Source organism: Aedes aegypti, chromosome 2 (genome assembly GCF_002204515.2).
Source record: "Aedes aegypti strain LVP_AGWG chromosome 2, AaegL5.0 Primary Assembly, whole genome shotgun sequence".
Classification (NCBI taxonomy): Eukaryota; Metazoa; Arthropoda; class Insecta; order Diptera; family Culicidae; genus Aedes; species Aedes aegypti.
In genome coordinates, this window is record NC_035108.1 from 464,620,908 (window position 1) to 464,634,369 (window position 13,462).

Below are 13,462 nucleotides of genomic sequence, written 5' to 3' on the forward strand. Positions count from 1 at the left end.
CGAAACGATATTCATGTTAGGTCTAGGATGGATTGCCAACTGGTGAGCTCGTTTCATGCTTATGATAACACAATTTTATCTTGGCAACGTTACTTTTATGTAATATTTGAACAAACTATGGATGGTTGTTCACTACAAGTGTTAGGGTTTATTTATTCTTATTTCATATAGTTTTAATATACACATACCTTCCCTCTTTTGGTAATTACTAAAAATAAACTTTGAATAGTTCGACATTATGAATGTCGACGTATTTTTTCAATATTCTACAAATTTACCTGCATATTTTCACCGCGAGATGAAAATTCAAAACCAGTTTTATGTAAGCGTCGTATTTCCCGTGGACATTGTGAGGATGCAGAGGTTTTCTCGGTCTCTAGAAGCAACAATCACACTCACATTCCTTCCCCTCCCAAACTGTGAGGACTTGGCCGGCGCCGTTATTGATCAATAATATGAGAGTTACTTAAATGTTCACTTCGAGAGTAAGCGGGAAGTCCCATCCCTTTTTAATTTGGATCGAAGTGCAATTCTTACCAGTTCCAATCAATCACGGAGTAGCAACTATTGACATATACAGTCAGTTTATGCTATGCTATGCTGAAATAGCAATCGTTTTTTGTACATCGTTCAACTAATATTGTAAAATGTTGTGATAAGAAAATAGCCTCAAAAAAATTGCATTTCACACGATTAAGGATCAATGTTTAGAACGGTAAAGAGGAAAATATCTATTATGGTTGTTCAAATTTTCAAAACCATTTTTTTTGCTCAAAAGTGGAGAAACGTTCAGGAAAATCTATCATTGCATTGCACGTGCCATCTGTAATACGATGATAGATTTTTTTAAGGATTTGTTGAAATTTGAGCGAATAAACTGGTTTTTAATTTATGATGATTACTGCTGATTGACTGATGGATTCTTGAGCCTTAATGTTGATCAATGATTATTAAAAAAGAGCCGAAGAAATTGACGAATATTTATATTTTTAAAAAGGACTTCTCCTTTAAAGTATCATCAATAAGAAGCCTCTTAAAAATATTAGGGTCTTGTTAAGGCAACAAATTTTTTAGATATCATGTAAACAAAGGGTGAACCCAGTATCACGAAAGTCGCCAAAGCCGGAAGGGTACGATGGGCGGGACACGTTGTGAGAATGCCGGACAACAATCCCGCAAAAATGGTGTTCAACTCAAATCCGGCCGGTACAAGACGAAGGGGAGCGCAACGAGCTAGGTGATTTGACCAAGTGGAGCAGGATCTTGGAAGTGTGGGGCGATCGAGGAATTGGAGGTTAGCAGCCATGGACAGAGTTAGTTGGCGTAACATTGTGGCGCAGGTCATGTCTTGAAGGACGTAGAGCCAGCAAAAGTAAGTCAGTAAACAAAGGGCACTTAAATGTAGTAGAATGTATAGGTTTAAATTTCGTCCTGGAATAACTAATATAGTATTTACATGAAAAAGAACGCACGTCTTCATATAGTTGCTAATTAGTCAACAGTAGGAGAAAAACTTTACTAATTGCTGTGAATCGGTAAATATGCGTACATGTTTGAAACAGTTTGAGATTTTTTGATAAAACGACTGTATAGTAGTACCATTTTGTACTTCTAAAGGCGATCAAACCTCATGATTTAGCTCTCTATTATACAAATATATTTTCGTAAGTATTCCAAACCAATTTCGAAAACGCTCTTCGCTTTGGGCCCATTCACAAATTTCATAACGCTTTAGGGGGTGGGTGGGTGTCCAAACGTTGTTATGGCTCATACAAAAATAGTAGACTATTAATACAAAAAGCGTCACGAGGAGGTGGGTGGGTGTACAAAATGGCTAATTTATGCGTTATGAAATATATGAAAAAGCCCTTTACTGTTTTGCTGGACGTTATAGAGTGGCAATTCAGAAATTTTTACCATAAATCGATAAATAGAGATTGACATTGTTTCAGATATTGGTGGAATATTATTCAAAATTTTAAAGCTCTACCGTAAGTACGTTGGTAAAGGATACCAACATACATATACAGTCAAACCTCCATGAGTCGATATCTGAAGGGACCATCGGCTCATGGAAGTATCGAGTTATGGAAACAAATGCCTTCGAAAACTGTTTGAGGGGACCATCGCAGTAACCATGAAATTTTGGTTTTAATATGGTTCCATGAGTAGATATCGAGTCATGGAACATCGACTCATAGAGGTATCACTGTATTTTTTTTTTCCATAAAATAAGGATTAGTTTCGCGAAAAGTAATATTTAACTTTGATTAAGAGCTTTTCTTAGTGGTTTACGTAAAAACTATTTAGTTCTTCAACTTAAAGCATTTTTATGAAAGTTGCATTTCGAATAGTAGTTGAACGATGTGCAGAAAACCGTTTGATATTTCATCATTAATTAAAAATATCTGCCATAAACAAGGTGTCCACTTTATAAAATGAACATTCCTTAACCCAGGGTTAAAAATCTCGTTTATTAAATTGTTTATTATTACAAAATGAAGCTTAAATCATTACTGCAATTCTAACAAAATCTTATGCAGCAATCTCAGAAAAATCCAAGACATGATTCTATTAGAATCCTAGGCAGGACATTCATGGACAGGTGGGATTTTGACAGAATTCTGAGTAGAACCCTTGGTCTCCATTCTTATATACTTATAAGCAAGATTCATATAAAAACTTATAGGGTTCATTCACAAATTTCATGACGTTGAAAATGGTCGTTTACGACAGCCACCCACCCCCTCGTAACGGTTTTTGTATGAATGATTCATAAATTTTGTATGAACCGTAACATCACAAAGACACCCACCCACCCCTGAGAGAGACTCGCGAAGAGGAAAAATATCAATAGGCCTATTCAAATGACATCTCAAATCAGCTGATCGGGAAGCACTTTGACATTTCTTCTATGAGAATGACAGGCCCGTGTTAGCACCGGTCCTCCACCGATGTAAATAAATGCATAGACGGATCTGTCACATGAAAAGGCCTATGTCATATGCAGCCCAGATTCCGCTGTCACAAAACGTCAAATGCAGCCCGTCGTTTTTATGGCTGCAAAAGTAAAAAGTATTGTATTCAAAATAAACTGTTTATTAAAAACCTCAGTCGGCGAAGCAGTTTTAAGTTGCTGATAAATCTAAGCACAAGATTATTTATTTAGAATGTCTGCTACGTTTGCTGGCATGAAGTTTTACTCAAAAGGTTGTCACCTCCCCATAAGAAGGCCGCATGAGACGGAGACAAAGCGGTTGAAAGAAGTAGCAGAGGAACTGATCTCCCACATATCAACTCTGCCAACTAACAACCAGGTTCGATTTAGTGGAACCAAAAAAAAGAAGCTACACGGTGAGACCCGGAGAAATCAAAAGCAGAGATTTTACATGCTTAATAATTAGTAAATGGTTTATTACTTACATGTTAGTTTATACTTAATCCTAGTGTGGAGTGGGCGTCAGTGTAATGGTGTATCCCTCGGCGGCTGCACAAAACGGGTCTGCCCGGACAGACAAGGGTTAACCACCGGCGCCAAGCCGGCATCTCCATCGCTGACCACGCCATGCACAGAAGCGAAGGTCCAACACTGAGCCACCGTATCCATGGGTTTTGGAGTGAAAAGAAAGGCCTAGATGGACACATATTGAGGGCACTTTAGATCACTCGCAGGATAAATTAATTTTTGGGATGAATTTTTAGAAATTGCGATCCTCTCTGATCTTACCGATCTCTAGTAATCTCTACCACACTACTCCATCATTTTTCCCGTTCGCACAAACTAAATTATTCCACTGGGAGGATACTTTGAACTGCGGAAAAGAATCCAGTTAAACATTCTGCACTATCTCACCACTAGTCAGCTTAATACCCAGAATGAAGCACATCTATTTTCACATCCACTCTTAAAATGCCACAAAATAGCTACTTGGCTACCGTCAGTCAGGCTTTCTACGCTTCAAAACGAGGATTCTACCTCTTGCCTGCTTAACACTAAGTCTTAACTGACCACTGATAGATACATCTTTTTGCAACGACTCTATGACCCAGCTCAGTCCATGTCCGTCTACCACATCTCATCGGTGGGTGGCGATAACGAGAGACGAATGATCTAATCGAGAGATGGGATGCTGCGAGACTGTATCGGCATGTGGTGAGGGTTACTGATAGGGTTTTTATGGGTAGTTTATCAGTACAGATACCGCTGGATTCTCTTAGAGATATGATTGTAACGATCGGCCCTATGTGCTCACCATCTGTGTTCTATATTTTTGCTGGAGAGGCATGGAGAATTGGCTCTTTTGTAACTGTGGTCAGCTATTGAACTCGGCTGACCAGATGATGTGTTCTGTTGTGTATGTTGTAAGTGTAGTGATTTACATATGGTAAGGGATCTATACTTCCATTTCATATGGTAGACTTTGTGGCATCATTTAGAACCACATGCGAGGACGGTAGTAGTGGGTACGCAGGTTACAAGGTTTTTTATGATTCGGTGTGATGCAAACGCATTAATTTTCTGCTGAGAGGTTCATGTGATATTGTCGCACCGCCACCAAACCGGATCGCGCCAGTGAGACTCGCGACGCGCCTCAACTCGCGCGATTTTGAAATCAGTTTTTTAGTGTGGCGCTGCATTCTTACGATTTTTATGAACACAGCGCACTATTCACATATTAGCTGCGACGCACGGGGCCCGAGAAAACAATAATTATAAATAAATGTTGGTCTTGATTTCTACCGGATACATAATAGTTTGAACGGCTTGCGCACGATTGGTATAAACACAAAGTGGAATAAGAAAAAAAAAACTCAGCAAACACAGAAAAAGAAGACCGTCTTCGCGAGTCTCGTCTCAGGCCCACCTCCTTCAGCATTATGAAATTTGTGAATGAGCCCTAAGGGATAGTTACCATATTTAGTTATTATGTATCCGGTAGAAATCAAGACCAACATTTATTTATAATTATTGTTTTCTCGGGCCCCGTGCGTCGCAGCTAATATGTGAATAGTGCGCTGTGTTCATAAAAATCGTAAGAATGCAGCGCCACACTAAAAAACTGATTTCAAAATCGCGCGAGTTGAGGCGCGTCGCGAGTCTCACTGGCGCGATCCGGTTTGGTGGCGGTGCGACAATATAAATTCAAAATATTGGCCATGACTTCCAATTGACCATTTTACCCCTTATGCCCCAATTTAATCTGGCGGTCATGATAGAGATGTGAACAGATCTGTCAAGCAATGCTCCTTCTCTGTTGCACTACGTGCAATATCATCTGTCTCGTATCTTCCCGCGCTAAAAATGAAACGAAGAAAACTTTGACTGCAAAACTAGAGATGTCCATGTAGTCGATTAATGCCAATGAAATAAATAATAAAATAGGTGATGATGATGAATTCTCGCATAATATACTGCTTCGAGACTAAAAATGGATGAACCAACGTGCGAAGTTCGATTTTTGACCAACTTTGCCGCGTTGCGAGTCACTTCGCTATAGTGCGCATCTATGCCCGTCACCGTGTGCATTATGCGCACTATTGAGAATCGAGTTGCGACGCGGCGAAGTTGGTCAAAAATCAAACTTCGCACGTTGGTTAACCCATTTTCTAACGCGAAACAATATACATACGCATAATTATTAATAAATACATAATTATTAATAATAACATAATAAATACATGGAGCCAAAAATCAAACCAACTTTGACTTCTTGCCTGAGTGTACAGATTATTTTATCGAAATTATTGAGAGCTTTAAGAATGCAGCTGAGAACACAAAAACGCTTTTTTCCCCGCAAAGATATAGTGCTGTTGGTTACGTCGACCATGCAAATATGGGCAGTTAAGCTATGTCCGACGAATGCGATTATTCACACAATCCAAGATCAACACCACTCGATTGGCCATAAATTTGCACACCCCTAAAACAAGTCACAGTCCCTCGCTCATCATCAGATGCAAATCCATTCGCGGAGTGTGTTGTCCAGTTTAGGCTGTGCTCAGTTGAAAAATCGTGCAAATTCGGAAGTTTTTCTGTGAAGGCTTTTGAAACCAGTGAAAAACTTATCAGAACAGTGCCCCCGAGTGTGCTATTTACCCGTTTGTGGGTGAAAATTTTGTGCAATTAGTGACAAAAAGTGCCGCCTTTCTTCTTTTCGTCGGCCCAGCTGAAAGTCTCCTCTGTTGTGGAGTCGAGTGACTATTGAAGGTTAGGTGTGATGAAAGGAAAAATCCTGATTTTGGTCAGATAAAGTGCGGAAAAACCCGTTCTGATACGTTAGAAAACAGCTTCAGTGTTGTCGGAACAGGTAAGTGTTTGCATTTAGTGTTCCTATATTGAAGAAGATTGCGAAAATCAGGTTCGCATTTTCATAACATTTTTCACCTCGGCAAAGTGTCATTCTCATTCATGAGTTTTGACCAAAGCAAAGCATCACTGCTGAAAACGGGTTGTTGTTGGGTTGAAGGGGTTGGGCGGCAGGGAGGAGAGAGAGAGCGAGACGAACCAGAGCCGATTTTTGCTTTCAAGCTTCCGCGCCATTTTGTTTTTCCTCGTTCGCGGTCGGTGGCAAGGTAAATAATCTTTAGATCGGGAAGTCATGATTCGTTTGTTTGTGTGGGTTGTACGTCATTAATGACGGCGGGTGATGTTTTGCAAGGTGGATACGGTGTTGTTTCAATCCGAATCCGATTCAGGTTTAATCGTTTCAAAATTCGCCCAATGTTAAATAATTTGATTACGGTTATTTCGCAGATCGACATTCAAAACTACGTTTAGGTTGTGAACCGTTTTACCGTTTGGTTTAACTTTTAGTTAAAATTTGACAGCACGATAGTTATTTCCCCTCCGGTTAGAAATAGATCGTTGCACGCCTGACATAACCTCGAAACTCCATATAAGAAATGTCAACAATTCCAGCAGTGAATGTCAACTCCAAATAAAAAAAATCTAAACAATTCCAGCGATTCCAGCACCCAGGTAACCATAAGCCGTATATCGGGCCCTTTCAGCCATATACGGCTAATATAGTGCTATTTAACGGCTTATTGGCATTATATCAGCCGTAAATCAACATTTTGGCCCAATATACGGCTTATTGGTTACCTCAGCAGTGAATGTCAAAGAGCAGAACAGTCAATTGAGCGTGATGAAAGAGGGACAGAGAAGGAGAATTTTTCGTGACGTCACCATGCACTCTTCTACACGCTTACTGGGGGTAGTACCCATTAATGGGTAAAAAGTACCAATTTTCAAGTAAAGTGGCTTAACTCATTAAAAGAGTAAAGTCGACTTACCCATTAAAGAGTATTCTCTTCGAACTTCAATTAATGGGTATTTTTCAACCTTGATCTTTGGTTCAAACGTGGGTAATAAAACCCCATTATTTTATGAATGCTACTGGGGTTTGAGGTTAGGAATTCTTAAAATATACAGAAAAGAATGTTTCATCGATTTAAATCAACGCAAATACATTTATTCCTCGTATTTCACACCGTACTATAAATAATTTAAAATTACTCGTGTATCTTGGTATGCTTTGGTCTACATTGCAAGAGCTCCCGGATTTCAGTCCTTATCCAAATGCAATTTTTCTCGAGCTGCTCTAAACGCTCTGGAATCCTCTACGAAAGGTACCATCTTGAGGACTACGCCAGACATTCTGGAGATCACTACAGTGGTCTGTATACGAAAGCCATGAGCTAGTCATTCAAATATCTGAAACAAGAAAGAAGATTTTGAAGATTTATTTACCGTGAAAAAAGCGTATTCGATATTTTTCGGTCATAGTTTGGATTTGATCTTATTCTCGCGGTAAAACCATCTATTTTCACTTGTAAATTTTATTTTGTCCGTGATATTCACTCACTAACCGGCCGGAACAAACCAAATCTGAAAATGACGGTATTGTTGTTTATCCGCGCTTCGGAAGTATCATGTGTAATATTTACCCATTATTTTAACCGGTAATGATACTTCATAATGGGGTTAAGGTGAAGCGGCGTGTAAGTCAAAGAATCATTAGAATCATCATTAATGTAATAGTAGTAGTGTCGCCTTTCCATGTATATTTTCAAAACAAACAAACAAAAAATATAACATTTGTGATAAGCATATTTTTATGTAAACACATGGGAAATTTAGTAGATTGGCGAGTATTGGAAATCAAAATCAGCTCTTCAATCGTACATATCAAAAGAAAACATTACAATTTAATGAAGGGCAACGAAATTTCTCAGTTTTTAATTGGATTTATCTCATATTTTTGTTATGCATCGGTACGGTTTATGTTTGCAAGGGATGACGGTGTTGCCAGGTGATTGGTGACAGATTTTTCTAGCAATTTTTATATGCTTGTTTTCGGAACATTTGCTGCATATCATAAAAACTTATCATTTTGCAAATAGTTTTCCATCACAAGATCACTGATTTAATGAAATTTTAGTGATTTTTGTGATCTATTCACATTAAATGCTATGATTCTACAGATAGCAACTCTGACATCACTGCGCTCAACGATCGCGATGATTGTGCACACACGATAAACGCGTTCCGACGCATCCCGACGCATCGCACTATGGAGCTTTTCAATTATTTTGGGTGGTTCAAATTGATAAACACTTGGTATGATTTTATGCTTCGTAGAGATGGTTTTTGTAATTTGAGAGAATCGAAAAACAAACAACGTATGAATTTCAAGTTTCTATGCTTTGCCCAACCTATCCGCACTGAAAATTAATACAACAGAAAAAAAAGTTGGATATTTTAGACTATAAACACAAGCATGTCTCAGTGTGCGGTGGCGGCGTCGATTCGCAGCAAGTGAAAACCACCGCCATAATAGTTTTGAGTGTTGCGGTTGATAAAACTTTATAAATATTTGATTCCCGTTTGAAATGTGTTCCTTTAAGGGAAGTAAATGAAAGATTTGTTTAGTGGAAGTGTAGTGAACGCAATATGAAATCCAAAACACAAATGTTTGCTGCAGAAATACAATGGAAAAGGTAAGCACCTTCTATTTACAAGTGTAGTTGTGTGAGGCAATGAAATGCGGCATAAAATCGGAGATTTTTTTGAGAATATAAATCTCATGTATATTGTCGCTAAATTGATAATGCTGTACCTGAAAGTGTTGATTAAATATTGAAATACCACCTGAAGCATTTTTCTTCGCATAAATTATCCATTAAATCAGGTGATAAGCAGTTATATTTCATCGATGTTGCAAATACCAATACTATCATAACAATATGTTAATGATTTTGGAAGAAGCCATTTTGTGATGACGCACCAAAAGGCCTTAAAGTACCCTTCTTTAGAGCATCTTTAAGGGGGGCGACTATTCCGGTGAGTAAAATGATCACCCACAGAGCTGTCATTTTAGTTTGGTCACTCATTCTCACACCGGTCGCTACTATATTTAGTAACTCGTTTCCGTACCGGTCGTTGCCTTTTGGGTCAACATATTGGGTTGTGAAAATAATGGTGATTATTTCAGGTTGGCAATTTTTTTGGAACTCTACTGGAATATCTATTACATTGTGGTGCGGGATTCCGACTGGAATTCTTGGGATTCCAACCAGAATTCTTGGTATTCCACCTGGAATCTTTAGGATTCCAACCAGATTCCAACTGGAATCCTCGGGATTCCGACTGGAACCCTCGGAATTCCGACCGGAATCCTTGGGATTCCGACTGGAATCCTTGGGATTCCGACTGGAATCCTTGGGATTCCGACTGGAATCCTTGGGATTCCGACTGGAATCCTTGGGATTCCGACTGGAATCCTTGGGATTCCGACTGGAATCCTTGGGATTCCGACTGGAATCCTTGGGGTTCCGACTGGAATCCTTGGGATTCCGACTGGAATCCTTGGGATTCCGACGTGAATCCTTCGGATTCCGACGTGAATCCGTGGGATTTTTTGAATCCTTTTCTTGGAATTCCAGTCAGAGTCCCGGGGATTCCAACCAGAATTCTTGGGATTCCGACGTGAATCCTTGGGATTTTTTGAATCCTTTTCTTGGAATTCCAGTCAGAGTCCCGGGGATTCCAACCGGAATTCTTGGGATTCCGATGTGAATCCTTGGGATTTTTTGAATCCTTTTCTTGGAAATCCAGTCAGAGTCCCAAGGATTCCAGTCGGAATCCCAAGGATTCCAGTCGGAATCCCAAGGATTCCGGTCGGAATCCCAAGGATTCCGGTCGGAATCCCGAGGATTCCAGTTGGAATCTGGTTGGAATCCTAAAGATTCCAGGTGGAATACCAAGAATTCCGGTTGGAATCCCAATAATTCCGGTTGGAATCTCAAGGATTCCAGTTGGAATCTCAAGGTTTCCGGTTGGAATCCCAAAGATTCCAGTCGGAATCCCAAGGATTCCAGTCGGAATCCCAAGGATTCCAGTCGGAATCCCAAGGATTCCAGTCGGAATCCCAAGGATTCCAGTCGGAATCTGGTTGGAATACCAAGAATTCTGGTTGGAATCCCAAGAATTCCGGTTGGAATCTCAAGGTTTCCGGTTGGAATCCAAAAGATTCGAGGTGAAATCCTGAAAGATAAATTCTTGCGATGCATCGAATAATTCAAAAATTTCTCCCGGATTTGCAATAATCACATCAGATTCCTAGTATTCTTAAAAAACCTTGAAATTTTACCCGAATTCCCAAAATTTCATAATTTCCACTTTATGCACATCAAATTTTCAAAATTCCCACCAGAATCTCAGAACTCTCACTGTATGCTTAAATTAAAATCGAATAGCAGCGCTACTATCGCGCAACTAAATTTGCTCACCCGATGCTTCCCGAAAGCAGCGCTGTCTTTTTGCTACCCCGGTTAGCAGCGCCCGGTACGGATCAGCGTAATGATGCTGCGCAATGTAATTTAGTTTAGTCGCGCACCGTTAAAGTTGCTCTTATGTCATTGAGAAATACCCTTTTTCTGACAACTTCATACTGATCATAAAAATGGGTACAACAAACCCATTTAATGGGTACTTTCAAGTTAGCGTGTATAAGCCTGGAGCATAGTTAAACCAAAGACAAATTAAAGACCTCCATGTCCCTTGTAGTTGCCCAAAATTTTATGGCCCACAAGGTAATCTAGAATGCCGTGAAAAGTGTATGGCGATCTGTCAAACTTGGGTACCTTTTGCACTACCGAGGGACCAAATGCAGTAGGGGAAGTGGTGGTAAAATGAACAGGGGTGGTAAAATGAACACCGTGCCTTTTACCGAGAAAAAAACAAATTTCAATGAATTTTTATCACACACGGACGATTTAGAGCATATATCTGAGTGTTCGGATTGATACGGAGTTCGATTGAAGTGAAAATATCAACGAAAACTCAGATTTTAGAAAACATCGTTTGAAAATTGGAGCTGACGTAACTTTTGGCTCGGAGGTCGTGAGGTTTTTCAGTGATCTGAATATCGTTGTGATGTTATGTCAAATCTGAAACTTTTACATTTCTTTTTGAATGGGTCACAATCATTTATAGATATATTTTAGGGAATGCAGCGAAAATTGTTAAAAAATATTAGTTTTGCTCACGTTTTTTGTTTGATGTTCATTTTACCACCAACAGCTGTTCATTTTACCCACATAGTGCAGGTAAAATGAACATTTCAATTGTTTTTTGCTAGCGAAAAAATAAGTGAAAATTTAGCTATTTTGGTCTGAATTCGTGTTCCTGCTTTAGCTAACATCCCTGTTTTTGATCTTGAGCGATAACATTATACATATTCCTCGTTTTTCTACCAGAAACAAGATGATATCCTTAAGGTGTTCATTTTACCACCCCTTCCCCTACTAGAAGTGGTACCCAATCTGAGCCCGAGTGGGACGGACCTGGTTAAACTTGACAGTTCGAAAGTTATTTTCTACTCCCGTGAATTTGAGAATAACTAATCATCTGTCAACTTTGTTTTGAAATACTACTAACTACTCGACTATCAAAGCTCAAATGGGTCGACCGCGAAGATCAAGATCCTGCCCCCTTAAGGTGAAGATAAATCGAAGCCAAACCTCAAATTTTCAAGAGCACAAATCTGGAGAACCGAACACCCGTTTGAGCTGAAAACTTAATCGATTGGTCACCACCAACGAGTGACCAATCGATTAAGTTTTCAGCACAGATGGATGTTTGGTTCTCCAGATCCGTGCTCTTGAAAATTTGAGGTTTGACTTCGATTTGTCTTCACCTCAAGGCTAAGTAGCCCGTCATTCGTTTTGGCAACAATGATGACTTTCCAGCTTGCATTTCAAAGTGATAAAATCCAGTCTTGATAGTTTATATTAACTTGAAAAAGTATCACTGTACGCGCTAATATACATAAAGTAGGGTGATCAAAATATTTTGGACAGACCGTTACGCGTATATAATTTGGCCATTTACGGCAAAATCAAACGGAAGTGACCAAATTATATACGCGTAACGGTCTGTCCAAAATACTTTGATCACCCTATGCTGATACTTTTTCAGCTGTGTCAGTGTAAAACCAACTGATTTTCTTTGATTAGAAATCGTGATATGGTTTAGCAACAATCATCAACAACGCGTACAAATTTCAACGACGGCTTACTTTGCCTTAGGAAATGATCCTCATAAATCTCCTATTCACGCATCGATTTAATCAAGATATCTTAAGAATTCCCTAAAATATTTCATACACTAATAAGCTCTGATAGATCTATGGCGAATATTGTATGGGAATTTCGACAAAGTACTGGGTAATTTCTTGATATTCCTTCAAACATTTCCGAGAAAATCTTTGGTGAAGTATGTCAGATTCGTGGTAAAGTATTGTAGATTCTTCCTGAAATCTTTTGAAGAGAGTAGTGTTTGGTCAGTTGAATTTGTTGCTTGCTCCTTTGTGGGCGAGCGACGGAATCCGGATCAATTTGTATCCGGTTCACGTTGCGCGGGTGAAGAAAAAAAAACTAAGTGTGCGGGAGAAAACAATTAAAATTCAAAAAGGGGTTGATTCATCTTAGGGAGGTTCTGTTGTAAAAAAGGCTTACAGAAATTTTTTGAATCTGGACGCTTATATTTCAAGTTTCAGGAGGAGTTCTTCAGAAAATTATACTGTCTTCGATGAAGATTTGCATGTGGGCAAGGGCGACTATGTTACACATTGATTTGTTGGGAATTTCACCGCATGATGGCCCTTGCTTAAAAAACATGATTTTCTAATTCCCAAATTGCTCATTAGTCTAAATCTTAAGGCTATACACTACATGTTTGCTAAGTTCAATATTCTTGAAGGTGCTCTAAACCGGGGTGTTGGAGAAAATCCTAGGGAAATCAAACGATAAATTTCTAGAGAACTTGGTGAAAACGATCTTTGAAGGGATTCTTTTCGATCTTTGAAGGGATTCTTAGAAAAAATGTAGATTTAATTCATAAAGGTATCTAAAACAAAATTCTTGGAAAAATTACTTAGAAGGTTCGTGAAAAACC

General features: G+C 39.1%; 1 protein-coding gene across 1 annotated transcript in view; it reads left to right on the top strand.

Annotated features, from left to right (window-relative positions):
- The first annotated feature begins 5,939 nt into the window (after positions 1 to 5,939).
- The window catches only part of LOC5564524 (paired amphipathic helix protein Sin3a), a 70,229-nt gene continuing 62,706 nt past the window's right edge, over positions 5,940 to 13,462 (top strand). The window contains exon 1 of the mRNA XM_021848243.1: positions 5,940 to 6,308. The gene's annotated coding sequence lies outside the window, so the exon portion shown is untranslated. The remainder of the gene's footprint in view (positions 6,309 to 13,462) is intronic.